General features: G+C 38.1%; 1 protein-coding gene across 3 annotated transcripts in view; it reads right to left on the bottom strand.

Annotated features, from left to right (window-relative positions):
* Nucleotides 1-27,587, bottom strand: part of LHFPL3 (LHFPL tetraspan subfamily member 3) — a 567,497-nt gene that overhangs the window by 444,284 nt on the left and 95,626 nt on the right. The window lies entirely within an intron of this gene.

Raw genomic sequence — 27,587 nt, 5'->3', positions numbered from 1 at the left:
AATACTCTATCCCCAGGGGTACAGGTCTGTGAATCACCAGGTTTACACACTTCACAGCACTCACCAAAGCACATACCCTCCCCAATGTCCATAATCCCACCTCCTTCTCCCAAACCCCCTCCCCCCAGCAACCCTCAGTTTGTTTTGTGAGATTAAAAGTCACTTATGGTTTGTCTCCCTCCCAATCCCATCTTGTTTCATTTATTCTTCTCCTACCCACTTAAGCCCCCATGTTGCATCACCACTTCCTCATATCAGGGAGATCATATGATAGTTGTCTTTCTCTGCTTGACTTATTTCGCTAAGCATGATACGCTCTAGTTTCATCCATGTTGTCGCAAATGGCAAGATTTCATTTCTTTTGATGGCTGCATAGTATTCCATTGTGTATATATACCACATCTTCTTGATCCATTCATCTGTTGATGGACATCTAGGTTCTTTCCATAGTTTGGCTATTGTGGACATTGCTGCTATAAACATTCGGGTGCATGTGCCCCTTTGGATCACTACGTTTGTATCCTTAGGGTAAATACCCAATAGTGCAATTGCTGGGTCATAGGGCAGTTCTATTTTCAACATTTTGAGGAACCTCCATGCTGTTTTCCAGAGTGGTTGCACCAGCTTGCATTCCCACCAACAGTGTAGGAGGGTTCCCCTTTCTCCGCATCCTCGCCAGCATCTGTCATTTCCTGACTTGTTGATTTTAGCCATTCTGACTGGTGTGAGGTGATATCTCATTGTGGTTTTGATTTGTATTTCCCTGATGCCGAGTGATATGGAGCACTTTTTCATGTGTTTGTTGGCCATCTGGATGTCTTCTTTGCAGAAATGTCTGTTCATGTCCTCTGCCCATTTCTTGATTGGATTATTTGTTCTTTGGGTGTTGAGTTTGCTAAGTTCTTTATAGATTCTGGACACTAGTCCTTTATCTGATATGTCGTTGGCAAATATCTTCTCCCATTCTGTCAGTTGTCTTTTGATTTTGTTAACTGTTTCCTTTGCTGTGCAAAAGCTTTTGATCTTGATGAAATCCCAATAGTTCATTTTTGCCCTTGCTTCCCTTGCCTTTTGCGTTGTTCCTAGGAAGATGTTGCTGCGGCAGAGGTCAAAGAGGTTGCTGCCTGTGTTCTCCTCAAGGATTTTGATGGATTCCTTTCGCACTTTGAGGTCCTTCATCCATTTTGAGTCTATTTTTGTGTGTGTCATCAAGACAGCATGGTACTGGCACAAAAACAGACACATAGATCAATGGAACAGAATAGAGAGCCCAGAAATAGACCCTCAACTCTATGGTCAACTAATCTTCGACAAAGCAGGAAAGAATGTCCAATGGAAAAAAGACAGCCTCTTCAATAAATGGTGCTGGGAAAATTGGACAGCCACATGCAGAAAAATGAAATTGGAAGCCACAAATTTCTTTAGGCATTGTATCCGCAAATTTTGATACACTGTATTCTGTTATCATTCAGTTCAAAATATTTTTGGGGACCTGAGTAGCTCAATTGCTTAAGCCTCAGACTCTTGATTTTGGCCCAGGTCATGATCTCATGGTCATGGGATCCAGCCCTGCATAAGACTCCACACTGAATGTGGAGCCTGCTTAGGATTCTCTCTCTCTCTCCCCCTCTGCTCCTCTCCCACCATTGTGTGCATTTTCTCTCTCAAAAAAAAAAATATATATATATTTTCTAATCCCCCATATGCAAATTATATCTAATAATGAAATCATTAATAATTATATTCATAAATCTCTAAAGAGAATTTATATGCTCACAGTACATGAATTATTCAACGAACACTGTTTTATGGAAAACCTGTAAAGTGTATCCAGTGGTAGAGTAACTTTTTTATATAAAAATTTTATTTATTTGAGAGCACAAATGCGGGGAAGGAGCAAAAGGAGAGAGAGAAGCAGACTCCCCCTCGAGCAGAGAGCCAGATGTGAGGCTCAAGCCCAGGAGCCTGGGACTGAGCCACCCAGGTGTCCCTGAGTAACTTTTTAAACGAGGATTTAAAAAAAAAAAAAAAGTACTTTGAACGTAAGGTTACAGAGAAAGCACTACATGTGAAATTCATTCACTGCAGTCACATAGAAGAGGAAAGTCCCCAGTGTGACAGAGTATCATCAATTTTGCTCATTTTGTTCCAACATTTTTTAAAACATAGACTCTTGTAGAGTATTTACAATACTTTTAAATAAGATTGTTGCTAATTATAAAAATTGTTTTATCTCTGGTATCTTGTGACAATGTATAGAACTTAATAAAGTTGTCAGACTTAAAGATGAGGCACATTATTTGAGAAAGGACAAGTGTTATAAATTTTCTGAACTTCTCTGTGATGACAAATGGTTAACGGCAGTATGCTACAATGCAGATATTTGGGGAAAAAGGTAATCATACTTATCCTGTCCCTTAAAAGTAAAGGTGTCATTTTTAACCAGAGAACCAAAAGATTAAAAAAGGTAAGCAAATGGAAATGTTTAAACATATGGAATTTTAAAGATAAACATATGGAACTGTTTCCACTTCAAAAAAAAAACTGCCTCTAAAAAGTCTCACATCATTTTAAGGCTGCTTAAAATCTTTCAAACAAAGAGTTTTTAGTAGGAGCCATTTGATAATACAAAAATGCAACATCATGTAATTAGTTTGCAGGAACAACTTAATGACATGAGGCGAAAGAGAAATCTACTAGCTGAATTTCAATAAAATCCTTGAATAATTAATGAGTAGGTAAAAAGATTGAGCATCACGATTTAATACATGCAGTCAATGAGGCCTTTCCCTCTATGATGCACAGATCGTTGTAGGGTATGTATTTCAGCCATCAGCTCCATTAAATGCATACATTTAAAAATGAATGAGACCTTCAAATTGCTTTATCACAAAGTAAGAAACCAAGATTTTAAAAAACAAAGAAGGCTCTTTAATCACATTCCTGTCACTGGTGGCAAAAAAGAACTGACAGGTATGCTATCAGAAAGGCAGAGACTACCGGTTAAGAACATAAAGTAGGGGCGCCTGGGTGGCTCAATGGGTTAGGCCTCTACGTACGGCTCGGGTCGTGATCTTGGGGTCCTGGGATTGAGTTCCACATCGGGCTCTCTGCTAGGCGGGGAGCCTGCTTCTTCCTCTCGCTGTACCTGCCTCTCTGCCTACTTGTGATCTCTCTCTGTCAAATAAATAAATAAAATGTTAAAAAAAAAAAAACATAAAGTAGGTTTGAGTACTGGCTTTAGCATGAATCACCTTGGGATAACTCTTTAATCTCTCTGATTATCAGTTTCCATGAAAAATGAGAATATTAAAGATATATGACTCATAGGATTTTTGCAAGGATTCAATGAAACGAAAATGCACACAAAGTGCCTACACCTGTGCTAGCCACTTACATAACTTTATATAATATTGTGCAATAGCATTGCATTATATTATTATATTAATGGTCATTACAACAATTGGTATTATATAACTTTATATAAAAATATATAATACAAGCCACTTATGCAACATTTAATATTCTAGTAACTTCATTAAAAAAAGCAAAAAGATGGGGCGCCTGGGTGGCTCAGTGAGTTTGAGCCTCTGCCTTCGGCTTGGGTCGTGGTCCCGGGGTCCTGGGATCGAGCCCCACATCGGGCTCTCTGCTGAGCAGGGAGCCTGCTTCTCCCTCTCTCTCTCTGCCTGCTTCTCCGCCTACTTGTGATCTCTGTCTGTTAAATAAATAAATTAAAAAAAAAAAAAAGCAAAAAGAACCTGGTGAAACTAATTTTAATAATAGGCTTTATTTAACCTTATATCTCCAAAATACTTCTTTCAACATGTGGCACTGTTCCCATTTCAGGAGATCAGTAACCACATGTGGCTAGGGGCTACCACACTGGCCAGTGCAGGTCTAGAATATAATAAACATGTATAATGGCTATTATTTGAAATAGTTTTATTATTATTACCACTACTAAACTTTTCAAAACACCAGACATCCTCACCCTCAAATGCAAATCCAAAACATATCCCTAGATCAAATATAATAGAATTATTTTTGCCATTTCTTTTCTAGAATCTTGGAAATGGCCTTATTTTTCTTGTTTAAAAGTCATAAGGAACACATTTGACCTTATTAGATGAAATCAGACAATGGGGCCAGTCTATAAATAATCAGTTATTTTACAATTACGTAAAACAAAAAATGAATGAAAGAAGAAATGTACATCTGAACAAGAATTCAATAAGAAACACACTTTCTTTGGGTGAACTTTCAAAATAGAGAAAAAGAAAAAAAAGATACTCAACAAGTCAAGCAAGGGACCATTAACTGAATTTATGCCCTGAAAAAATACAGAATATGGGGTGCCTGACCGGCTCAGTGGGTAGAGTGTGCGACTCTGGATCTCAGGGTTAGGTTATGAGTTCAAGCTCCATGCTTGGTTTAAGATTACTTAAAAAGAAAATCTTTTAAAAAATAGACTATGTCCTATAATAATGAGTACAAGGTGTATATCTTAGGTGGGGAGAGGTGATAAAAATAAAAAAAGAAATCTAATCTGGAAGAAAAAAATATCAAAGCCTAACACTTTTAAATAAGTGAATATTAAAAAGATTATTATGGGGGCACCTGGATGGCTTAGTCAGTTAAGCTTTTGGCTCAGGGCATGATCCCAGGGTCCTGGGATCGAGTCCCACATTGGACTCCCTGCTCAGGGGGGAGCCTGATTCTCCCTCTGCCTACCATTCCCTCTGCTTGTTCTCTCTCTCTCAAATAAATAAGTAAAATCTTTATTTAAAAAAAAAAGGAATATTGTGGAAAGCACTTAATCTCATTTTTCCATTCATTTTCACTTTTAAATGTCTATTTTCCTTTAATATTGAAGTTTGGTATTAGTATTAAATAAAGGAGTTACAACTTTAACAAAAAAAAGTATCCCAGATGCAAACAAAACACTTATTAAACACTTAATAAACATAATAGTCAAGTAAAGAGCTGATAAAATGAATCATAGTGTTAATGAGTATCTATATGAAAAATATTGATGTTTTTAAAATTATTTGCTGAATTGATCAGCAACTGAAATTTAATCTTACAAAATAGTTTTTTGAGCATAAAGCTATCTTGAATGTGATTTATTTTTTTTAAAGATTTTATTTATTTATTTGACAGAGAGAGATTACAAGTAGGCAGAGAGGCAGGCAGTGAGAGACAGGAGGAAGCAGGCTCCCCACCAAGGAGAGAGCCCGATGTGGGGCTCGATCCCAGGATGCTGGGATCATGACTTGAGCAGAAGGCAGAGGCTTTAACCCTCTGAGCCACCCAGGCGCCCCTTGAATGTGATTTATTAACATTAACCTGAAACTTTAGGTCTGAATATACCCCAAAATCACCTTCCATTTGCAGAGTAGCTGTGCACAGTCCATTTGCACACAAGCTATCTGATTTAGAAAGATTCACATCCTCAGTTCATATTACATACAGTATAGAATTCTATGTATTTAATAAAAAAAACTCTCACAGAGTTATATTAATTACAAATATGTCACTGTAAAATGGACATGGGACCTGGAACACCAACTGATTTTGCACCTAAGTTCACTCTTTTTCATAGAAAATAAAAGAACTCATTACATACTGAAAACAATTAATTAATCATGAAGTGATTCTTACACTTCTCTGAATCCCTGAACCCTTACAAAGGTAAAAGCCTTGTATTCCCTTCCCAGAAAAATTCACATATTCAAAAGCTTTCCATGCAATTTCCATACTGTTTCCTCTGGTCCTTTGCCCTTAGGCTAATCTACCACTGGTACAAAAAAGATTGTCCACAGGCAAATATTCCAAAGGTCTAGTGGCCAAGAAAGCAGTCACACATACTTGGAACTGCTTTCTGTTTTGATGTCCTAGCCCCACCACACTGATTTCCTGGTGGTGGTGATGGTGGGCCCATGGAGGGGCAGTTGGCCCCCGTTACAACCAAGTAAGTTGGTCCATAGCATACACCCAATAACATCTACAACTATTATCTCACTAGTGGTTTTAAATTGGATTTTTTTTTTTAATAAAAGGGGTGAACTGATACATATGTTCTAGAAAACCATAACCCCAACTTACTATACAATTAAAGGAAAAAATATGTAAGTCAGTTATAAGTGCCTTATTTTACTATACATACACTTTTAAGCCACTGATTCAATAATGCTATTAAAACATCTGCTATGTGCCTGGCACCATGCTAGAAACTCCTGAAGAAGACCCAAGCATCTTATAATCCAGACAGGAAGACGCAAGTAAACAACAGTTACAAAAGGAGAGAATAAATGCTAAAATGGGGCTAAGTTCAAGAAAAACAGAGGCAGGGACTGGTTTTCAGGGAGCGTTTTAGGCAAAGTTGAAGAGTAAGCTGAGCACAGAAGAATGAGTAGAGGTGCAGGCATTCCAGGCTAGGAGGAAAGCAGGAGCAGCGGCCAGGAGAAAAGAGACGAAAAGGCAAGTGCTTGAGGCCCCCAAGCCTCTCAGCACGGATGAAACTGAGTTCAGACAGGGACATCACAGGAGGGGAATCTGGGGAGATGGACAGAGACTGGAACACAAAGGGTCTTGCACATCCTGAGAGACCATGGCAAGGCATTAGAGTGAGTTAAACTGGGAAGCAAAGGGGTAAGATAGAAAAATTAAGCAGTGATTCCCAAAGTGCGGTCCACAATGGTCTGAGGTCTCTCAAGACCTTCAAGAGGTTGTGAAGTCTAAAACACTTTCATAATAATAGTAAAATATTGTTTATATTTTTCAGTTTCATTCTCTGAAGAGTATGTAGTGGAGTTTTCCAGAGGCTAAATAATGAGTGATGATACCACTGGTCTGATGGCTCCGAGAATAAATGCCAGTGTTAGTCTTGTGTTTTAAATTTTTCTGTCTTAATTTCTAATGAAGTAAATGTCTATATCCATCTATAATATCTAGAACTATAGCTATATCTATGTCTATGTCTGTATATCTATATACGCCATGTACATGAAGCTCTCTGGGGCCCTCAACATATTTTAAGAATGCAAAGGTTGCCTGAGAGCAAAAAGTTTAAGAACAACTGAATTAAATGTTTTGCTTCAGGGGCTCCCGGCTGGCTCAGTTGGTGGAGCATCTGACTCTTGATCTCAGGGTCTTGAGTTCAAGCCCCACATTGGGCGTGAAGCCTACTTAAAAAATAAATAAATAAATTTTTAAAAAATAAAGGTTTCACTTCAACAGTACTGAATGGACACAAAGGGAAAGAGAAAGGGCAAAGCTGGAACAGTTAAGAGGGTCATTTCCATTCCAGGTGAGTGATGCTAGTGGCCTGCATTAAAAATTAACATAGAAGTAGAGAAAAGGGAATGGGTCTAAGATATGTTGAAAAAGTGGAGTCAACAGAATTTGGTAATTTTTTAGATGTGGGGTATAACAGAGAGGTCAAGAAGGACACTCAGATTCTAGCTTTGAAAGTTAAGTGGAGGCATCACAGAGGGAACCCAGGAGGAGGTGTGAGAAACAGAATGAGTTCAGTTGTGGATGTGTGCTACATCTATTTGGTCATGTCAAATGGTGAGCTGACTACATGAGTCTAGAGTCTAGAGTACAGCAGACTCTCAAACTAGAAGAAGACAGGTAACTTCAGAATGCAGGTGGCAACTGAGGTCTTTTTTTCTTTAATTTTTTTATTAAGATATATTTTTAAATTTTTTTATTAAGATATAAGCCCCAGGGGTACAGGTCTGTGAATCGCCAGGTTTACACACTCCATAGCACATACCCTCCCCAATTTCTATAACCCGATCACCCTCTCCCTATCCCCCTCCCCCCGCAACCCTCAGTTTGTTTTGTGACATTAAGAGTCTCTTATGGTTTGTCTCCCTCCCAATCCCATCTTGTTTCATTTATTCTTCTCTTACCCTCCAACCCCCCCCCCACATTGCCTCTCAACTTCCTTATATCAGGGAGATTATACGACAACTGTCTTTCTTTGATTGACTTATTTCGCTCAGCGTAATATCCTCCTAGTTCTATCCACATCATCGCAAATGGCAAGATTTCATTTCTTTTGATGGCTGCATAGTATTCCATTGTGTATATATACCACCTCTTCTTTATCCATTCATCTGTTGATGGACATCTAGGTTCTTTCCATAGTTTGGTTCTTGTGGACATTGCTGCTGTAAACATTCAGGTGCACACGTCCCTTCAGATCACTACGTTTGTATCTTTAGGGTAAATACCCAGTAGTGCAATTGCTGGGTTGTAGGATAGCTCTATTTTCAACTTTTTGAGGAACCTCTGTGCTGTTTTCCAGAGTGGTTGCACCAGCTTGATCTCTAAAGGAACTAAGATCATCTCTGGAGAATGGGGAGTGTGACAAGAAAGCAGTATTTGGAAGAGAACGGGTGTGGACAGAAGAGAAGGACTCTTAGGAAAAGACAGTAGCCCTTCAAGGCAATCTTGGGGAGGTAAACCAGTCGTGTTTTAGGAAAAAGGCATGATTCAACTGTGTAAAACATTGCTAAGTGGGGGTTTTCCAGGTCCTGACAAGATGGCAAACCAAATCTGGTTGATGACTTCCTTCCCCAGAATCAATACTGGAGAAATTACAGAAGCAAGAGGATGCACAGACAGATAGTTCCAGCAACATAAAAACTGAGAAAATCCTGTGTGGGCCAAATGCAGTCATGAATCAGGAAGGTCAAGCATAGCCTGGGTTAATGGGAGAACAGGCTGAGGGGAAGCTTTTAAATTCGCTCTAGTCTTCCCCCTGCACTGCCATGAAAGATGACAGAGCCCAGCAATAGCGGCCTGTTCCTATGGTATCAGATAATCCAAAGCCCACTGAGGCAGGGGCTAAAATATACCAAGGAGGCTGATTGACCCCAGGACATTGATTTCTCTACCTCTTCTCCCCTTCAAACTTCCAGGACCAGAAGACCACAAAAAGGAGACTGGCAGGAAAGGGAAATAAAATACAAGAGAAATATCTAAAGCCTTGCAGAAAGAGCTTATTGTCTCCAAAGGGAGACACTTGAATGAAAGCATATCTTTCTTTAGAAAAACTGGATGCCAAAATATAATAAAGTAATATTTTAAAATACTGAAGAAAAAGTCTTTGAACCTACAATTTTATGTCAACCAAATTATATAAATGTGATGGTGAAATAAATATACTCTTGGGCTTATAAAGGTCTCAGAAAGCTTGCCACACAAAGGCCTACTCTGGAAACATTCTTAGAAGAGCTTAAGGGGCACCTAAGTGGCTCAGTTGGTTAAGTGTTAAACCCTTGGATTTTGCTCAGGTCATGATCTCAGGGTCATGAGATTGAGCCCCCCAGTTGGGCTCTGCACTCAGCAGGGAGTCTGCTTGAAATTCTCTGCCTCTGCCCACCCAATCCCACTCTTGTGCTCACTCTCTTTTTCAAATAAATAAATAAATAAAATCTTTTATTTAAAAAAAAAAAAGAAGTGCTAAAAAAGACAAGAAATAAATTCAGGGGAATAAGGCAAAAGACACAGGAAACAAGAGTAATCAAATAAATTAGAAAAATGTACTATCCTTGGGGCACCTGGGTGGCTCAGCCATTTAACTGTCTGCCTTCAGTTCAGGTCATGATCCCAGGGTTCTGGAATGTAGTCCCTGCTCAGCGGGAAGTCTGCTTCTGCCCCTTCCTCTGCCCTCCCTCTGCTCATGCTCTCTCTTTCTCTCAAATAAATAAAATCTTTAAAAAAGAATCCTCTAAAAAAGCAAGGGCAGAAGAAACAGAAAAAATAGGGCTAAAAACAATTTTAAATAAACAGAAATTAGCTAGATGGTGTGGAGCTAAATAGATGAGGGAATATCAATGGAGAAACATAGAAATGATGCTAAAATAAGAATCTTGATAACAATGAGGGGCCCCTGGGTGGCTCAGTTGGTTAGTTCAACTCTTGATCTCAGCTCAGATCTTGATCTCAGGGTGGTTAGATCAAGCCCCATGGTTGGGTTGGGCTCCACAATTGGTGTGGAGCCTACTTTAAAAAAAAAAAAGAAGAATTTGATAACAATGAAGAAAATAATGATGGCACAATTATGGCAGAGAGGCCAAGAGAAACCGTAAGAAGTGTCTACTGAAGGAGGTCATTCTTGACTCTCATGATAATCAATTTTAAAAAGGCAGTGGGGACTGAAGCCAGACAGCCGTGGATTTAGAAGTGAGAGATAAAGAAACACAAAGGGCAGCTATAGAAAAATCGTTTAAAATGTCTCTAAAGAAAAAGAGAGGAAACCACAGGTGGATGAAATAACACATGGTGGGAGGGCTTCTCTGATAAGGGGGAACTGAGTATTTGTATTCATTTTATTTATCATCATAAGATAAATTGGAGGTGGTTTTGAAATAGATACAAACCAGATGAGCAAGTTGGGATTAAGGGTAAATGAACATGAAAAAAAAAAAAAAATCAAGCGACCGGATATACCAAATGCATACCTGACAGGCTTGCAAAGATGGCGGGCACAGAGGCAGGCACCAGGTTTCCTAACAGCCAACTCAAAGCCAGAGAACTCTTGGCTTAAAAATCACTGTGCATAAACACGAATGTTAACCAGAACACTGACCTGCCTGCACACAGGCTCTGGGAGCTGGCTAAACCCTTGCCTTGGTGCATCATTTTTCTATTCTAATGTCCTCATTATCTTCCACAGAGAACAGATGTCTCCTGGATGCACGATCAATGACTCCAACTTGCAAGCAGACAGGACAAAGATGGAAAGGATGTTTTCTGCAAACCAGATTTTAAAAAAATATGTCTTGCATTTAGGGCTTTTTTCATCTTTCCGTGGTCTCGTTGATTCCTCCCTGTTTTCTAAATGATGATTCCTGTCACATTCAGTTGAAATGGAAGCCTTGCCAGGAGTCATGGCCACAGCAGCCTGGGAGCCCATGAGCCATGTCTCCTTGACTTCGTCCTTCTATAGCTCAAGGAGAGTAAGAATCTTGCTGGTAAAACTTCAACTTCAACTTCAACAGAGCCTTCGCTTTTCATAAACTACAAGTCCATTTGTCCCTCTTCTTTCTTCCCTGGATCAGCAAACTACAAAGTCCACCTGCACTGTTCTTTGTTGATTTGCCTCAGTCATGGTTCAAATTCATCTACATATGTAATTTCAGGTAAGCTTCAACACCACCCTGGTAGGTATGATTACCTTACCCTGATCAGGAAAAATCAAGTCAAAGAACCAGCTAGAGCTGCACTGCTTACAGCCAAATGGTGGTGTAAGATGACAACCTTGTTGTAAGAAATACTTTTAAAATGTCCCAGACAGACCCATAAGTGTGTTTCCTTGATCCTTCCCTGAATCTCTCAACGGGCTATTGATCTGCTCCAGTATTTTCCATGCTTTTTGTCTGTTTTGTTTCTTTGGTTTAAGTAGCATCCAAGATGACGAACATATAAACTTCTGGCTAGGAGTGTAAATCTATTCAAAGTGCCTGCAGGGAAAATCTCCATGCCTTGACTGTGTCCGAGGGGACTTGTTTGCTTCTAGCTAGTGGAGCGAAGATGCTGGGAGCTCATCAACAGGTGGTGACAACTATTTCTATGGGAAAAAGTAAAACCTTGTCTCAATTGGGTGGAAGACAGAACATTTCAAAGCATTTTAACACCTGGTCTTGTACAAAATAAAATCCTGGCTGCTGTTTTTAAATAGAGCAGATGTGACCCCAGTTATTGTTGGGGGGTATTTTTATTTTTATTTTTTTAATTTTTTCTTTCTTTTCAGCGTAACAGTATTCATTGTTTTTGCACCACACCCAGTGCTCCATGCAATCCGTGCCCTCTCTAATACCCACCACCTGGTTCCCTGAACCTCCCCCACCCCGCCCCTTCAAAACCCTCAGATTGTTTTTCGGAGTCCATAGTCTCTCATGGTTCAACTCCCCTTCCAATTTCCCTCAACTCCCTTCTCCTCTCCATCTCCCCTTGTCCTTCATGCTATTTGTTATGCTCCACAAATAAGTGAAACCATATGATAATTGACATATAAAACACTTAAAAATACCCCCCATCAATTATCATATGGGCAGTATTTTCAAATGTCTTATACATCAGCAGTTTCATCATCAAAAACAGGTATCTTTGAATAAAATGAGAAATATTTATGACCAAGAAAAACAACAGATAATGTCACTGTGATTTTATTATGGGTTGTTCGGTGGTGGTGTTTGGGGGGGGGGGTTTTGTTTTTTTGTTTTTTTCCTTAGTTTCTGAGAGGCATTTTTTGTTTTATGCAAGCATTTGGAAGTCAGGGTAGTTTTGTTTATTTTTGGTCAAATTCTGAACCTAGCCCTGATACCAGTATTTAATTCTGAGAGGCCCATATGTATACATAAAGAAAGCTTCCAAAGATAACTTATCAATTAAGTTGTTTAAAATAATGTTCTATTAATCTGCCAGAAAAAAAACATACTGATATAATATTAAAGCTAGTCTTTTGGATAAGGAAACATATTTTGGCATTCATTTCTAAACTACAAAAAACATAGAAATAAAAAGATAATTAAAAAATAAAAGTTTCTAGAGCTGCAAATATATTCTTTAAATTCTAAGTAGCTGATTCTAATTGTTCTGCAAAGACAGGTCACAAGGGGCACCTGGGTGGCTCAGTGGGTTAAAGCCTCTGCCTTCGGCTCGGGTCATGATCCCAGGGTTCTGGGATAGAGGCCCACATCGAGCTCTCTGCTTAGCAGGGAGCCTGCTTCTCTGCCTACTTGTGATCTCTGTCAAATAAATAAATAAAATCTTAAAAAAAAAAAAAAGTCTGTTTAAAAAAAAAAGAGAGGTCATAAGTGACAAACCAAAAGCTGTGATCCCTGGGGTACCTGGGTGACTCAGTAGGTTAAGCATCTGCCTTTGGCTGGAGTCATGATCTCAGGCTCCTTGCTTAGCTGGGGAGTTTGCTTCCTCCTCTCTCTCTGCTCATGCTATCTCATTGTCTCTCTCAAATGACTAAATAAAATCTTTAAAAAAAAAAAAAGCCATGACTTGGGCTTGGTGTATACATTGTAATACTATATGAAGAAGTTCTGTGAAGATTTGGTTAAGTAAAAATTCTAGATTCAACATTAATCACACAAAATCATCAGGATAGCAATTGCTAATGTGGCAACCACATAGAGGTAGATATTGGAGAAAAAAATGTACTAAATTGTCCAACCTGAAAAGAAAATGCCTAGTTTTGTCACCTCCTAACTCACCAAAAAGATTCAAGTGTTCTCATCTCTGGGGAAAAGGTATGCATGCTTGGATATGGTGAAATAATTTAAGTAATGATTATCACAGGATCCTGCTTTCATACATGAATTTATTCTTCCTCAGTGGGGAAAACTGAGACCCCACTCGACCCCACTACCACCATATATATGTAGATTTCAACTAATTGTAGACAGACATCTATAAAATGACTATCATTTAGGATGCTATTAGGCAAAGACAGCATAATATGACTATAGTGTCTAAGTGGCTAGATGACCATTTATTTTATTTTTTAATTTTAATTCCAGTTAGTAAACATACAGTGTTATACCAGTTTCAGGTGAACGAAACAGTGATTCAACACTTCCATACAACATCCAGTGCTCATCACAAGTGCATGCCTTAATTCTATCACCTCTTTCACCCATCCCCCAAACACCTCTCCTCTGGTAGCCATCAGTGGGTTCTTTTTAAGAACAAACTTTGTAAGAGTCTGTTTCTTGGTTTCCCTTTCTCCTTATTTTTTTCCCTTTGCATGTTTGTTTTGTTTCTTAAAATCCACACATGACTGAAATCATACGGTATTTGTCTTTCTCTGACTTTTTTCACTTAGCTCCATCTATGTCATCACAAATGGCAAGATTTCATTCTTTTTTATGGCTGAATAAGATTCCATTGTGTGTGTGTGTGTGTGTGTGTGTGTATCTCCCATCTTCTTTATTCATTCATCAATCGTACTGATGGGCACTTGCTTCCATATCTTGGCTATTGTAAATAATGCTGCTATAAACATAGGGGTGCATCTATCCCTTTGAATTAGTGTCCTCATATTCTTTGGGTTAATACCCAGTAGTGTGACTGCTGGATGATAGGGTTAATTCTATTTTAAATTTCCTGAGGAACCGCCATACTGTTTTCCATACTGGCTGCACCGGTTTGCTTTCCCACTCACAGTGTATGACTTTTCGTTTTTCTCCACATCCTCATCTCCACCTCTTGCTTATGTTGCTCCTTTTAGCCATTCTGACAGGTCTGAGGTGATATCTCACTATAGTTTTGATTTGCATTTCCTTGATGCTATGTGATGATGAGTATTTCTTCATGTGTCTGTTGGCCGTCTGGATGTCTTCCTTGGAGAAATATCTGTTCATTAAATGACCATTTAAAAACTACATAAGCAAGGTAAAGTGTTACCATTACCTACCTGATGTATTGTGACACTGAGGTATTATCTGCTCTATTGGTATGGCACTTTCCATCTATTTTAATTAGACAAGTTCTAGCCTGGTGCATGCTATATAATCTCACCTTTCATATTTTGAAGAAGCAGTTGAAACTGTGGTGACAGTTCTCATTCATGATGCTCATCACAGCAAAACTGATGCATGAGGTGTTTCGAGCCATGATTGCTTGAACTGAACAATTCAAGCTACTTTGTCCATGACCCTGCATATGAAAATGTCAAGTGCTTGAAGAACTAGATGATGTGAATTTAAAATAGGGTTCAGAACTTCTGATTCCACATAAACCACGGGTCTGCTTATAACTTCAGATGAAGGGAGAACAAATGATTTCAACTTACAGCAAAGAAAAGCCCTAACGTGGATCAAATCAGCCAGGGAATAAGCCAGGCTGTGTCAGTACAAAGCGTGAATGCAGAATGCTTTTTTCAGATATGTGGCTCACTTCTTGCAAAATTACATAGTAATTCAAACTACATGTTTACAAAATATTTCCAAGAAAAGACTCTTCCTGGCCTGCATTAAAGAATGATCTGACATCAGCACCATCTCTTTTTATACAAACAATTTAATAGATTAAAAAGAAGAATTTTCTTCCTCTAGGAAGAATAGAAGAAGCTCTACACTGATTCAACTATTAATTTCTTAGCAGACCCTCTACTTCAATAGCTGAATGTGGGCTGGAATAGATTTAGAATGATACTTCACTCATCCATAAAGCCTGCTTTTCAAGTTCACAGTGGTTTCAAATGAAAACTAAACTGCTCTCCTTGAAGAGATGCGAGCACACTGTATGTTGTTTCTCCCTCATCCTCTCTTCTTCCACCTTGCCTTCCATCCCTCCGTAAACCTCACTGACAGTTGATAATGAACAATCATCTGGATTTGAAGACAGATTCTGAACACCCTAAGATATAATATCTTTGCATCCCTAGAATTTAGCAAAGTACCTAGAATATAACAGTTACTCTATAAATGTTTACTAGTTATCCATTAATGCAATCCTATTCAAAAAATATTTTTTGAATGCTTATTACATGTCATGAATTGGCCCAGGGGTGCTTGGGACAACAGTGAGAGAGTGAATCATATGCAATTTCCCCTCTCTCAGGGAACCACAATGAATAAATGGAAAAGACCATAGCAGATAATTATAAAGCAGTATAGAGGTTCAATGCTAAGACATTCATCAAAAAGGTTTTTTTTAACCCACTAATGTAAATGAAAGCAAGCGTTTGGTCCAAAGAATAAAGGATGTCTTGGGGAAAGAAAATTATTCACAAAATATATACAAGGCAGAAAACTATCAGTATAAAATTTCCCCTGGTACACCTATTTTTAAATTCTTTGATCTGCTCTTAATTTGGTTCAATTTATAAACATTGACTTTATTTTTTAAGACCTTCACTATGTTCTGAAACATAGTACAGAACGCAGGAATAAAAATATTACATATAAGTCAATCTAAAAAATTCCAAATCTTAATAAGCCAAAAATAAAATAAAATTTAAATCCCACCATACACTAGAACAAATTAAGAGGACAGTGTAGAAAAGGCCTTGGCAGCTAGAAGATATTCTAATGCCCTCTGCATCACCTGAGAAATAGTAACATTTTACACTACCAAATGGGTATTCAGCTAAAATTTTGTCATTGTGAACAGAAGTAATAGGTAGTGTTGATGGAACAATATTCATAGAAGCTTCCCTGAAATTTATCTTCTATGTACAATACTTTCAGAATATTTAGCCAAATATAAGTGAGAGCTAGGAAAAGATAAGAGTCTATCTATTTTTTAAGTAAAATGTTAAAAATGAGAAGATGAAAGAAATACTTAATTTGGTCTTCTACATATAAAACTTCCCAAAACACCCTGTAGAAAATAATTTCACCAAATCATTTCTTTCCAGAGTTAAGAGAATCCCTCAGGCATTTCCCTATGAAAGTAGAAATACAGTTTCATCACACAAAAAATAAATTAGTAATATAATTAATCAACTACAGATGTAATATTAGAGCTAAGTATAAAGCTGAATCTTCAAGAAAAGCATTTCTGCTAAACTCTTCCTTTTTCTTTCCTTTCTCATCCTTTCTTTCCCCTCGGGTGACAATATAGCACATAACCATAGCTGTCTTCTTTCTAACCATCATCATAATAGTGATAACATTTATTGTGCACCAAATATGTACGACACAGAACTGTACTTTGAGCTTATATAGAAAGCGATTCAAGATGGAAGATTCTGAACTTACACCCTCCCACAGATACAGCAAATCTACAGATACATATAGATACATATGGAATAATATCCTCTGAAAATGTCCTAAAAACAAAATGTCTAGAGCCTCCACAACAAAGGATAAAAGGGCAGAGGCAGAGAAATGCTCTAGCCAAAAACTTCACTCTACGCATGACAACCCACAGTTATAAGGATCTCAGAAATGCAGAACTTTTCCCTGAGAAGTGAGGGGTTTGGCCCCCCATCGTGCATCCCAATGCATGGGTCCTGCACTGGAGAGATGAGTCCCCAAAATGTTTGGCTTTGAAAATGAATAGGGAGTACATTCAGGAGAACCACACAACTATACAGAAATAGAGAACCTACTTTTAAAGGCCTTGTGTGCAGACTCACTCACCCATCCTGGGGCCCAATGCAAAAGCAGCAGTTTAAAAAGCACCTACACTGTATGTGAATGAGACACACTAATTAATCTTAAAGTGACAGTGGGAGAGACAGGAACTCAATGGGATGCTCTCCAGGAAAGAAGCAGTAGCAGGCACCATTTCTGTGATCTCATTCTACCCTGCTAATGCCAGTGGGATTGGGCACCATTTTGGTAGTCTCCTTCCAGCCTCCATGCCCCACACTCACACTGCAGCTGCACCATAGCCAGTAAAGCAAGCACCTCTATCCCCTTGTCAGAGCTGTGCCAGAGAGAACAGGGGGTTAGCACCTGGCCATATCCCTCCCACCCCCTACCCTATGCTGCAGCTGCACCATAGCCAGCTGGATGAGTGCTCCATAACCTCCCTGAGGGACAGTGGGAAGGTGAGCAACTGCAGCCCACAGAGGGTATGCCCCTTGAGCACCTGGCTCTGGTAGCTAGGGGTGTTGTACTTCTGGACCTCATGAATCATCTCCTACACAAGGTCACTCCTTTAAGACTGGGAGAAGTCTCACCTAATACATAAAATAAAATTTATGCTTCATGTAATATATAAAATCAAACACAGAGAATCAGGCAAAATAAGGAAACAGAGAAAAACGCTCCAAACAAAAGAACAAGGGAATACTTCCAAAAAGACGTTAATGAAATGGAGATAAGTAACCTACCAGATAAAGAATTTAAAGTAACAGTCACAAATTCGGGAGAAGAATTGATGATCTTAGAGACAGCATCAACAAAGAGATAAAAAATATATGAAAGTACCAAGCAGAAGTCACAGAACTGAAGAATACAGTATTTGAATGGAAAAAATAAACCAGAAGGTTTTAACAGCAGACTGGATAAAGTAAAATAATGGATCAGAGAGCTGGAAGACAAAGCTATGAAAGTCAGAAAGATAAAGCAACAACAACAAAAATATTTTAGAAAGTGGAGATACCTTAAGAGGCCTACAGGACATGAAGTGAAATAATATCTGTATTTTATGGATCCAGAAGAAGAGTGGGAGAGAAAGAAGCAGAAAAAAGTTATTTAAAAAACAGTGGCTGAAAACTTCCCTAACCTGGGGAAAGTAACAGACTTCCAGGTCCCAGAAGGCCAAAAACTTCCAAATATGATGAACACAAGAGATGCATACCAAGACACATAATTAAAATGTCAAAAGTTAGAGAATCTTGAGAAAAACAACTTGCTAAGTACTACAGAGACCCCATAAGGGTATAAGCAAAATTTTCAGCAGAAAGTTTGCAGGCCAGAAAAGAAGGGTAGAAATATTCAAAATGCTGAAAAGAAAACTTCCAACCAAGAATACACTACCCAGCAAGGTTATCAATAAAAAGTTTTCAGAATAAGCAAAAGCTAAAGGAGGCAGTCAACACTAAACTGGCCTTACAAGAAATCTTAAAGGAAATTTATTAAGGTGAAAAGGAATGGCACTCATTAATAACCAGAGGACACATGAAAATAAAAATCTCACTGGAAAAAGTAAATTTATAGTAAAGGTGGTGGATTAATCACTTATAAACTTAGCATGAAGATAAAAAAAAGTAGTACAAAAAGTACAAAAGTAGTCAAATTAACAAAAATTACAATTAGTAAATGGATATATAAAATAAGATGTAAAAACACAAAATGTGCTAGGGCATGGGTAAAATCAAAAATATTTGGAATATGTTCAGATTTGAGTTGCTATCAAATGAAAATAGACTGTTGTATACATAGGACACTACAGGTGAACCTCACAGTAATGACAAGCAAAAACTTATAGGGAATACACAAAGAAAATGAGAAAGGAATCTAAATATAACAATAAAGAAAGTCATCAAATCAGAAGAGAAAAACAGAAGACAAAAGGACCAGAGAACTTGAAAACAACCAGAAAACAATGAATAAAATGGCAATAACCACACACCTATCAAAATTACTTTAAGTGTACATGGACTAAATTCTCCAGTCAAAACAGAGAATGGCTGAATGGAAAAAAGAATAATAATAAGACTCATCTTTATGGTTCCGACAAGAGACTCATTTCAGAAATAAAGAGGATATACAAAGACTGAAGGTGAAGGGATGGAAAAAAAATTCTGTTAATGGATATGAAAAAGAAATCTCATGTTATATCAGACAAAAACAAAACAAAACAAAACAAAAATCTATAAAAGACCACTAAAAGACAAAGCAGGGCATTTCTTATAAATAAGAATCAATCCAGAAAGCTGATATACCATTATAAATATATATGTATGCAACATAGGAGTACCAAAATATATAACATGAATATTCACAGACCTAAAAGGATAAATTGACAGCAATATCCTAATAAGCAGGGACCTTTAACACTCCACTTGCATCAATGGACAGATCATCCAGACAGAAAACCAATAATGATCAGCCTTAAACAACACATTAGACCAGATGGACTCAATAGATAACTAACAGAATATTTCATCCCAAAGCTGCAGAATACATACTTTTCTCAAGTACCTATGGAACACTCTTCAGGACAAATGATATATTAGGCCACAAAACCAGTTCTGAATAAATTCAAGAAGGGTGAAATCACATCGAAGATATTTTCTATCCACAAGGGTATCCAAACTAGAAATCAATTACAAGAAGAAAACTAAAAAATGTGTTTTCAATGTGGAGATTAAACACATACTACTAAACAACTGATGAATCCTCAAAGAAATCAAAGGAGGGGCACCTGGGTGGCTCAATCAGTTAAGTGTCTGCCTTCAGCTCAGGTCATGATCCCATGGTCCTGGGCTCAAGCCCCACATTGTGCTCCCTACTCAGCAAGGAGCCTGCTTCTCCCTCTCCCTCTGCCTGCCACACTTCCCATTCATGCTCTGTGTGTGTGTGTACGTCAAATAAATAAGTAAAATCTTAAAAGAAAAAGAAAGAAAGGAGAAAGAGAGAGAGAGAAAAAAGAAAGAAAGAAACCAAAGGAGAAATTAAAAAAAAAATCTAGAGATAAATGAAAACAACAATATGAAATGCCAAAATCTATGGGACATAGCAAAAGCAATTATAAGAGGGAAGTTGATAGCAAAATAGGCCTACCTCAATAAACAAGAAAAATATGAACTACACAATCTAACTCTACTCCCAAAGGAACTAAAAAAAGAACAAAAGAAATGCAAAGTTAGTAGAAGGAAGGAGATAATAAATGCCAGAAGGGAAAATACCAATGAAATTAACAACTGGCTCCTCAAAAAGATAAACAAAATTGACAAAAGTTGAGCTAGAAAACCAAAGTAAAAGAGAAGAAAAAACGGAGAGGACCCAAATCAACAAAATCAGAAATGAAAGAGGAGTTACAACCAATAATACAGAAATACAAAAAAACATAAGAGACAATATACCAACAAATTAGGCAACCTAGAAGAAATAAATTCCTAGAAATATGCAATCTTCCAAGATTATTCATGAAGAAACAGAAAATCTGAATAGCCCAATACTAGTAAGAAGAGTGAATCAGTAATCAAACACCTTCCAACAAACAAAAGTCCAGGACCAAATGGCTTCATTGGTGAATTCTACCAAACATTCTAAGATTTACAACCCATCCTTCTCAAAATAGTCCCAAAAACTGAAAAAAGAGGAATGCTTCCAAACTCATTTTAAGAGGTTAGCACTACCCTGATACCAAAACCATCCAAGAACACCACAAAAAAAAGGAAAATTACAGTCCAAGATCTATGATGAATATAGATGCAAAAACCTTCAACAAAATACTAGCAAATCAAACTCAGTAATATATTAAAATGACAATACACCATGATCAAATAAGATTTATTCCAGGGATGCAAGGATGGTTTAACAACTGCAAATTAATCAATGTGATACACCATATCAACAAAATGACAGAAAAAAGTCATATGTCCATCTCAGTAGATGAAGAAAAAGCATGTAATAAAACTCAATGTTTGTTTGTGATTAAAAACTCTCAACAAGTGGGTACAGGGGGACCTACCTCAATATGGTAAGGTGATATATGACAAATTCACAGCTAATATGGTCAATGGTAAAAAGGTAAAAGCTTTTCTTCTAAGAACAGAGCAGGAACAAGACAAGGATGCCCACTCTTGCCATTTCTATTCAACACAATATTGGAAATCCTCCCCAGAGTAATTAGACAAGAGAAAAAAATAAAAGATATGCAAATTGAAAATGAAGAACTGTTACTATTTGCAGATGACATGATCTTTAACATAGAAAATTCTAAAAACTCCATGAAAAAAACCATTAGATCTACTAATGAATTCAATAAAATAGCAGGCCAAAAAATTTATATACAAAAATCCACTGCATTTCTATATACCAATAAAAAGCTATCAGAAAGAGAAACCAAGAAAACAATCTCATTTGCAACTGCTTCATAAAGAATAAAATATCTAGGAAAAGTTTAACCAAGGAAGTGAGAGACCTGTATCTTGAAAAGCATACGACATTGATGAAAGAAACTGAAGTTGACACAAATAAATGGGAAGATATTCCATGTTCATGGATTGGAAGGGTGAATATTTCTAAAATGTTCTTCGTATCCAAAAAATCTACACATTCAATGTAATCTCTATCAAAATTCCAATGGCATCTTTCAGAGATATACAACAAATAATCACAAAATGTATCTGTAACCACAAAAGAATTCAGAGAGCCAAAGAAATCTTGAGAAGGAAAAACAAAGCCAGAGGTATAGCATTCCCTGATTTCAAACTACATTACATAGCTATAGTAATCAAAACAGTATCATACTAACATAAAAACAAACCTATAAATGAATGGAATAGAATAGAGCCCAGAAATAAACACACACATATACAGTCAATAAATTTATGACAAAGGAGGCAAGAATATACAATGGGAAAAGGACAGTCTCTGGTAAATTAAGTTAAGAAAATGGGAGAGGGGCGCCTGGGTGGCTCAGTGGGTTAATCCTCTGCCTTTGGCTCAGGTCATGATCTCAGGGTCCTGGGATCGAGCCCCACATCCGGCTCTCTGCTCGGCGGGGGGCCTGCTTCCTCCTCTCTGCCTGTGTCTCTGCCTGCTTGTGATCCCTGTCTGTCAGATAAATAAATAAAATCTTAAAAAAAAAAAAAGAAAGAAAAGAAAATGGGACAGCTACTTGCGAAAGAATGAAACTGGGTCACTTTCGTATACAATATAAAAAATTAACTCAAACTGGTTTACAGACTTGAATGTAATTAAGATCTAAAACCACAAAACTCCTAGAAGCAAACAGGTAGTAAGCTCCTTGACATGGGTCTTAACAATCCTTTTCTGAATCATACTGCAAAGGCAACAAAACCCAAAACAAAAAAATGGGACTGAATCAAGCTAAAAAGCTTCTGCTCAGTGAAGGAGACCATCGACAAATGAAAGTCAACTTAGTTAATGGGAAAAGATATTTGAAAGTCATATATCTGATAGGGATTTATACCCAAAATATATAAAGAACTCATACAACTCAATAACAAAAAAACCCCAATCCAATTATAAAATAGGCAGATGATCTGAATAGACATTTTTCCACAGAAGACATACAGATGGACAACAGGTACATGAAAATATGCTCAACATGAATAACCATTAGAAAAATGCAAATCAAAACCACAATGCTATACCACCTCATACCTGTCAGAACAGCTATGATGAAAAAGATAAGAAATAACAACTGTTGGAGAAGATGTAGAGAGAAAAGAACCCCTTATACACTGTATGTTGGTACAATCACTATGGAAAACAGTATGAAGTTTCCATAAAAATGATATATGATCCAGCAATTTCATTTCTGAATATTTATCCAAAGAGAATGAAAACACTAATTTGAAAACATATATATACCACTATGTTCACTGCAACATTATTTACAACAGCCAAGATATGGAAACAACCAGATGAACACGTAAAGAAGATGTGAGAGACCTATAGCTATACCTTTATCTATACAATGTAATGTTACACAGCCATAAAAAAAGAATTTTTGTCATTTACAACAATATGGATGGATCTAGGGGATATTATGCTAAGTGAAATAAGCCAGACAAAGACAAATACCACGTGATTTCACTTATACATAGACTACAGAGAACAGAGTGGTAGTTACCAGTAAAACCAGGGGTTTGAGGGACATGAAATGAATAAAAGGATCAAGAGGTATAAACTTCCAGTTATAAAATAAATAAGTCATGAAGAAAAAGATTTTTGTAGAGTTTAAGGACTTTCTTCGTTCCCTACAACACTGTTTCCTCTGTTTATGGGGAAAAGGATCAATAAAAGGTTTAATAAATTTAAAATTTTAAAATAAATAAATAAGTCATGGAGAAGTAATGTACAGAGCAGGGAATACAGTCAATGATATTGTATTAACTTTGTATGGTGACAGATGGTAACTAGATTTAGTGTGATGATCAATTTGCAATATATACAAATGCAGAATCACTATTCTGTACACAGAAAACTAACAGAATATTGTATATCAATTATATTTCAATTAAAAGAAATGCAGCATGTAATTTAATCCTATGCCTAAAAATACAATGAACTGGTTGGGGCACCTGGGTGGCTCAGGTGCTGGATATTGGCTCAAGTCATAATCTCAAGAGTCTTGAGATCAAGCCTGAGGTTGGACTCTGTACTGGGTGTGGAGCCTACTTAAGATTCTCGGTTCTGAGTGCCTGGGTGGCTCAATGGGTTAAGCCTCTGCCTTTGGCTCAAGTCATGATCCCAAGGGTCCTGGGACCGAGGCCTGCATCTGGCTCTTTGCTCAGCTAGGAGCATGCTTCCCCCTCTCTCTGTCTGCCTTTCTGCCTACTTGTGATCTCTCTAGCAAATAAATACATAAAATCTTAAAAAAAAAAAAAAAGATTCTCCATCCTCTGCCTCTCCCCCCTCCACCCCTGCGTGCTCTCTCTCTCTCTCTTAAACACACACACACCCACGCACAAACAAAAACTACAGTGAACTAACTGCTAATGTATGGTACCACCCAATGTATGTATCCTTTATCAAAGAATGTTATTTCTCATGCAATAAACAACTTAACTCCAAGCAATAAACACTGTAGTGCTCCTGCTGCACAGAAGAAACATCATTAGTAAAATGAAAGAAACCCAGCTTGTACTACTCGTGTTTGGCAGAAATAGTTACACTGCTGAGCCAGCCCGTTTGAAAGGCTTGTTTCCCTCATGCCGTCATCTCTTATTTTCATAAACCCAACTGGATCTAAGAAGGGTGGATGGGTGCCTGGGAAGTCCACGGTGCTCCAGCATTCTTAACATGTCAACAAGTGGTTACTTCCGAATCAGAATTCATCAGTGTCTCTAAAAGATTGCCAAGATTTTCCTTTCTTTGTATTCTGCCAAAGTCACTTTCAACACCTACTAAACAATCAGCATCTAAACAAACAAACAAAAGAGTGTATATACACTATCTCATTCAATATTTCTAGGAGGCAAATTTGGAGAATGTCCAGTTTTTGCAGATAAGACAGGCTCAGAGAAGTTAACAAAGATCACAGAGTCTCTACACATTGGAATAAATGCTCAAGTTCACATCTGTCAATGTCCTTTGTCACTATCAATAACTGGAATCCTTTTCATCACTTTCATCACTTTCTCCGCTACCCCAACTCCAGGATACCTTTCCCCATACTGGACACTACCATCTAGTCACCCTCCCACTTGGCCCTGCTCCATCTGTATTCTATGTCTTGGTCACCCCTTTCCCAGCCTTACTTGCTGGGTTTCTCAACCTTGGTAGGATTGATGTTTGGGGCTGGACAATTCTTTGTGGTGGGGGCTGTCCCCCGAGCTCTACTCCCGAGGGTTAGCCTCTACCCACCAGATGGAAGTAACTGACATCCAACCAAAAACCTCTCCACACCTGGCTGACCTTTGAAATTAAGCAGTATTTGGATTTATTGTTGGGGGAGGAGGGTGGCTACAATGTATTTATTCAGCCAGGCTAGCCTTTTATCATGTCTCTTTCTTTGGTCTTACAGAAGCTCCTCTGTAAGGGAAAGCTGTGAGCATTCTGAATGAATTCAAAAGCTGGCTAGTCCTGGGGCAAATCCCATGAGAGCTCTTCTGTGCCTCAGTGGAAGGCCTTTCTTCTTTCAGGACCTCCATTCAGCAGCATTTCTGTGAATTACAACAGACAGTGCTCGGACTCCCCAGCAAAAGTACCTTAAGCCAAGTGGATCCTGCCGTCTCTTGCCCAGCAAGTACCTATCAAGAGAGAGCTAAATCACAAAACCAATTTCTCTCTAATAATACCAGTAAATCACATGCTTGGTAAGGAGCCATAGTTTGAAGAAACTTAATGTAAAAAAACACTATAAACTATAGCCCCTTCTCTTTTTTTTTTTTTTTCTAAAGGAGAGAAGCATTTATAGGATCATCTCTTATCTAAAGCACTCGTTGAGTGATTTTTTTTTTTTTTTTTTTTTTTTTTACTGTTCTGTTTTAGAAGAGCACATTACGGACATCATATTGCCTCCTTTATTAACAAAGCTAAAGCCCTCCCAGGCCATTCCTTCTCTGCAGGCCAATTCTATGTGGCTTTTCTTTCTCTCTCTCTCTCTCTCTTTTTTTCCTTTTTTACCTCCAGCTTTATGGAGATATAAAGGGTATACAATATCATGTATGTTCCAAGTGTACAACAAAGTGATTTTATATATGTATATATTGTAAAATGATTATCACAATAAGATTAGTTAACATGCCCATCACCTCACAGACTTACTGTGTGTGTGTGTATGTGTGTGTGTGTTGAGAACTTTTAAAAATCTATCTCTTAGCAACCTCCAAACATACAACACAATATCGTCAATAACAGTCACCATGCTGTGCATTAGATCCCCAGAACTTACTCATCTTGGAACTAGAAATGTGTACCCTTTGGCCAATCTTTCCCTACCCACCCCACCTCTGACAACCACCTATCTGTTCTCAGTTTCTAGGAGTTTGCTTTTTTCAAATTCTTCATATAAGTGAGACCATATAGTGTTGATCTTTCTCTGACTTACTTCACTTAACATAATGTCTTCAGCGTCCATCCACGATGTTGCAAATGACACAAGATTTCCTTCTTTTCATGGCTGAATAATATTCCATTGCGTATAAATACCACATTCTCTTTACCCATGCATCTGTCTATGTACACTTAGGTTTTTCCAGGTCTTAGCTCCTAGAAATAATGCTGCAATTGAGGGAGCAAAAGGCTTGCCAAGGACAAGCAGAAGTGGATACCTCACAACCCCCCCTCCATGGGATATATGTGACATTCCTCAGGCACTCCTGGCTGCCCTAAAGGAAAAGCAAATCATTGACTTATAGAGATTACAATCTTGCAAGATTATAATCTCAGTTTACAAATGTCATAGCAGTCTACAAGAACAAAACATTTCTATTAACAGCCCAGCTTCCCAAAGAGAATGTAGATAGCCCACTGACAGATACTTGAGGAGGGCAGATTGTAATGTCCCTCCAGGAAGCTCCCAACTATCTTACTGTTAATGCCTTACCTTAAGGAAAAATAAACTTAACTTGACAATGTCCAGGCCTGTGGTATATTGTGAATCTTCTTTAACATACAAACATCCTTTTGAAACTTCCATTTTTTTAAACACCCAAGTACACTCCCAAATATACAATCAGCACCCTTCACAACCCCAGGCCAACAGCTCTTTCTGCCCAAGGGTCCTGTCCCCATACTTTAACAAACCACCATTTTGCATGAAGATGTCTCAAGAATTCTTTCTTGATAGTCATCTCTGGATCTCACCCCACTGAATCTCACCTATATTCCAAAACCCCATTACAATGAACATGGGGGTGAAGATAATCTGTTTGAGTTAGTGACCTCATTTCCTTCGCCATACAGCCATAAGTAGAACTTAAATTTTTGAGGAACCTCAGTGCTGTTTTGCATAGTTCTTCCAGCCTTTCCGATGGCCTCTGGCCCTTTCTAGTTCAAATGTCCCCTAGATGGGAAGGGAAGCCCTTCATTTCTCTCATGGCCAGGCCAAGTTGAACAGCCCACCTCCATACTTCCATAAGCATTAGCCCAGTGATGACTTCTTATAAACGCGCATCATGCCCCCCGCCATGCATCTTGTTCAAGGAGGCCTACCTTCATCACTCTATTTCTCTACTTTAACAGGCAATCCCATCATGCTCCTCGTCCTGATTATCATTACCCTTACCTTCCATTACCATTACCATTACCAGAGATCACCTCCTCACAGACTGCACTGATTTGCTCTACCACTGATTTCTTCTCTCCCCGGGCTGGAGGCAAATTCCCAGTGGGGAGGGAACCTCTGGATGTTTCATTCCCCAACATATCCCCAGCACCCACCTGGAACAGTGAGAGGGGCTCAATGATTATGTGCTCAATGAGTCAGTTAGATTTCTTATAACTGTG

This window comes from Mustela erminea, chromosome 11 (genome assembly GCF_009829155.1).
Source record: "Mustela erminea isolate mMusErm1 chromosome 11, mMusErm1.Pri, whole genome shotgun sequence".
In the NCBI taxonomy this organism is placed as follows: Eukaryota; Metazoa; Chordata; class Mammalia; order Carnivora; family Mustelidae; genus Mustela; species Mustela erminea.
Note: the sequence above shows the minus strand (reverse complement) of the source record. Positions and strands in the feature narration are given on the sequence as shown.